Source organism: Octopus bimaculoides, chromosome 16 (assembly GCF_001194135.2).
Source record: "Octopus bimaculoides isolate UCB-OBI-ISO-001 chromosome 16, ASM119413v2, whole genome shotgun sequence".
NCBI lineage: Eukaryota > Metazoa > Mollusca > Cephalopoda > Octopoda > Octopodidae > Octopus > Octopus bimaculoides.
The window spans coordinates 38109741-38114170 of record NC_068996.1 but is presented as its reverse complement, the minus strand read 5'-3'; the positions used below and the strand labels follow the sequence as shown (position 1 = coordinate 38114170).

At 33.1% G+C, this 4430-nt stretch overlaps 1 protein-coding gene across 2 annotated transcripts in view; it reads right to left on the bottom strand.

Annotated features, from left to right (window-relative positions):
- Positions 1 to 4430, bottom strand: part of LOC106869513 (adaptin ear-binding coat-associated protein 1) — a 39763-nt gene that overhangs the window by 18229 nt on the left and 17104 nt on the right. The window lies entirely within an intron of this gene.

Sequence of the window (4430 nt, the reverse complement as noted above, 5' to 3'; positions counted from 1 at the left end):
TATATATATATATATATATATATATGCACGTGTGTGTGTGTGCCTTTGTGTGTGTTTGTTATCCATCACCACTTGAGAAACAGTACTGGTGTGTTTACATCCCTATGACTTAGTGATTCAGGAAAGGAAACTGACAGAATAAGTATCAGGGTAAAAAAAAAAAGTACTGGGGTTAATTCATTCAACTAAAAATCCCTCAAGGTGGTGCCCCAGTGTGACCACAGTCTAATGATTGAAACAAGTAAAAGATAAAAATTAAGGTAAAAAATTAATTAGAAATTGTAAACCTAAACATTGGAGGAGAATATTAGTAAAGGTGTCACAATTAAATCTTTCAATTCCATTTTAAGTATTTCATATAAATAACAAAGATGATGAATTACTAAGCATTATTACATTATAAACCGAAGGTAGAACAGAAAATACCAAATTTATTCATATATTATTTTTACATATTTATGTATAATGTGAAACACTAATAATGGGCTATGATATCACAAGATAAAGCATCTAGTGCACTTAGTAAGGTGGTTAGCCATAGGAAGGGCATCCAGCTATAGAATCCATGTCAAATGACAAGTACAAGCACCCGTTCATAAGAATGGCGGCTTCTAATAAGAAATAACTTGGGCTATCACAAACAGTCTAACCATGCTATCATGAAAAATGGAAGTCAAATGATGAAGATGAAACCCTGGAAAAAAAATACCAGTTGTGTACGATATGCACCAACTTCTCTTCCTGTTATAATGTTTACAAAAATAAGGTTTTAGAAAGAAATTGCTGACCTTATGTTGAACAACAACACAAAATGCTAGCTAACAAACTACTTTTTTCAGATCACAAGCTTATGTAAAATAAGATTTATAAAAGTTCACATATCTTATCCTCAAAACAAAGAAAAAGTTTAAAAGCGACCATTGAACTATACAAGTATAATCTGAGAAGCGTACCTGCTGTTAAGTCGACCAGTGCAAGAGAATAAGAAGTTCTTACAGCAGTTTAATGTTCATATATACTTTAACATACAACACAGGATTTATTTCCCAGATGTCGGTAGTTCTTATCCCAAGGGAGGCAACTCAATATTAACACCTTGCTGGTGTTAGGCTTTAAATCAATTTCCTAATATTAACATAGTGAACTTTTCTAAAGCTTCAAACCACAATAATTAGTTGTTTATTGTCAGAAGAAGCACCTGCTTATGTTAGATGGTCTGAAATCATCTCATTACCTCTATTCTATTCGATCTTAACTTCAATGCTTATCATTTCTTTCTATTCTTGTCACAACTCTTAAGATGTTCACAAGATTAGATAAATTAACGGTCTCTACAAGTGATGGGTTGTCACTTTTGCAGAGCACTTCTGGCAATCTGGGCAGCTATTAAGACACCAGCATCAGCTGCTTCACTGAGTGCAAGAGTCTCTGAAATTAGTGGACTTTACACAATCCAATTGTTTCATTATCAACATAATGGAGCCATCTTGTTCATATGAGTTTCAACGAATATGATAAAACTACTCTGCAAAGATCCATCTTCCAAACTGACATAAGTGGTATCAGAATAACTGATTATATTTAAATTCTGAGATTTTCTCAAAGCTGGAAAAGATATAGAACTTGCCTTAGATTTCAACTTAGACAATACTTTCTTAGCTCCAAATAGCATCCTTACTTAGGGGTGTTGTCCAGTGTTACTCATTCTACAAATGTCAAATGATACATCTGGATCATCAATATACTTACAACATCTGACCTCAGTCTTTTTTATTCAGACCTATTCACTTAACTCATCATTTTTCCTTAGTGACTTTTCTTCCTTTATTTCTTTTGGAGGTATGGATGATATGTATAAAGTCAATCAATGATAATTTTTCTTGTGTATTGATTAACATTCAATCCTAAATTCTTAAATGTTCAACTCTAATGAATTCTTACTTTAAACTCCTTACCTTATAGCTTCCTGACCACATGTAAAAGAGTCTGTTTTTAGATCACTTTAATTTTCATCATAATTACATGATGGCTTTTTATTATCATTTTATTATCTTAGTGTTTTCTGACACATAGAGGGTACACATTCATATACATCACAATTCTTCATTTTGTATTATGCTTAGCATTAATTACTTTTTTTTCTTGATCTAGTACAGCAGTAAGTAAAATGGCATGTTCCTGCTCAACTATTTTCTGAATTACCTCTCTCTATTGTTCTGCAGGATCTGCATTCTCCCCTTCCTGCTTAGTCCTTTGGCTGTTATATTTTTTCCTCACATCCTTTCAATTTATATTCCACTATTTTATTTCAACCTGGTTTTTCAGTCCTGTCTTTTAAACCAGCGCAGACTCATTATTGTCTTCATTATCACCAGCATCTTTCTGATCCAGTGCCTTAGTTTGCTCATTAAATATACATACTTATTCATTCATTTCTACCAAATCTTCAATATTCTTGCTTCTAATCACAACTTCCTTTTACGCCTTCCTCATTTGATATGGATATATTCTGTAAAATGCTCCTCCATGCCTAATGAGTATAAGTTGATCTTTGCTACCCAACAAATTCTGTAGCCACAAATTCTTCATCAACTTATGTCCCTATTCTTAGACCTCAGGGCTCTCCTTAACTTTCCACTAGTTTTAGCTTCAAGAAATTTTTTCTTGTATGAATATCATTTAAATTAATTCTAACCATATCACCAGTTGTTGCAGATTCCAGAACAAGTGGTCAATCAGAACTGATGGTGTGTTAACATTCAAACCAAAACCCAAGATCATTTGTATTAAATCTTGAGTAATTCTGAAGTGCATTTTTCACACTAATTACCCATGCCAGAATTATATGTATGTATATACATAGGCTGTTGTGGTAAGAAGGCCAAACATCAATTAAATTTGGTGTGTTTATCACAGAGTATCTCAGAAAAAAACATAAGAATGAAGATGTACATTATCAACGATTTATTTAGCTTACATGCATTTCAAATAGCTTGGCACAACCCAAGCATTGCACATTGCAGTATGCATATTCAATTGATTCTTCATTTGATCGATTAAAATACTATACAAAAAGAGCAATTAGGTGCCAAGCTATTCTTATCAAATCCAGAATGCTTCCACTAAATTTAGCATGATCTAGATAATGTGGGAGGAGTTTACAGCAATAAACTCAAGACCACTAACTCCTAATTACTGAACAGTGTTTGTGCCACAGGCAAGAGGGGGGGGGGGTTATAGATCTTCCTAGTTTAATGATAGCTAGTAGTTGTATGTATCAAGTCAAGATGGAGTTCTAAATTAATCTATGATCTTAAGTACAACCTAATTAATAGAAGACAGGATAAATATACTAGAACCATAAAAGAAAATCAGTATCTATTAAAAAGAATATGCTGTTGACTGTTGCATGAATTTAGATTAAGCAAAATTACATTCCATAAAATAAGTGAAAAAAAAATAAAAACAATAAAATGTTATATGTACGTACTCATACATACATACACATTCACTAATGGGCAAATTTATATTTAGTAGAATTATAATAAATAAATAAAAAAATAAAATAAGATCTAAAATATTCCGAATGTAGTCAATTACACTCCCTCTCCCTCATTTAAGTACACACACACAAAAAATCAAAAAGATAAACTTTTGTTTATATTGTTTATGATTTTATGACAAACTGCTGAATCAATATGTTATGGCTGTATATTTTCCCACCATATATATACACAAATAGATATTGCTATTACTGTCTAACATCTGTTTCCTCACTCTCTTTCTTCCTCTCCTCATTTCATTTTCCAAACAACTTTTCTTCTCTCCTATGCTCTCTATTCTCATCTCACACACATCTTACTCTCTCTCTCTCTCTCTCTCTCCAATTCAAAGCCACTACATGAAGAAAATTGACTGAGTGCAACAGATGGGAGAGGCTAAAAGAACTGAAGTTCTACTGTCTAAAGGGAAGACAAAGATATGCAGTGATATATGGAAGATCTTGGAAGGACTAGCTCCCAACTTTGGGATTGAAAGTTACATCAAACACTGAACTGAAAACCACTGCATTGTACCAAATATCCCATCTCAATCTCAAGTAAGGACACAATACTGTAACAGCTTAGGTTTCAAGGGCCCACAACTTTTCAAAATCCTCTTGAAAAACCTCAGAGATTTGCAAGGTGTAAGAGTTGATGTTATCAATGAACAACTGGCCAAATTTTCATCTGATGAACCCACATCACAGTAAGAAATACCAGGAGCAGCTCTGACCAACTAGGTACTTCACCAGAAGCAATTCTGGAGAGAAAACCAAACACATTAAGGGCAATGTTTCAGCATGGCTACAGCCTTTTTTGTAAAATCAGTAAAAGTATACTTACATACCCCCCTCTCTCTCTCCCTATATATATATATATGTATGTATA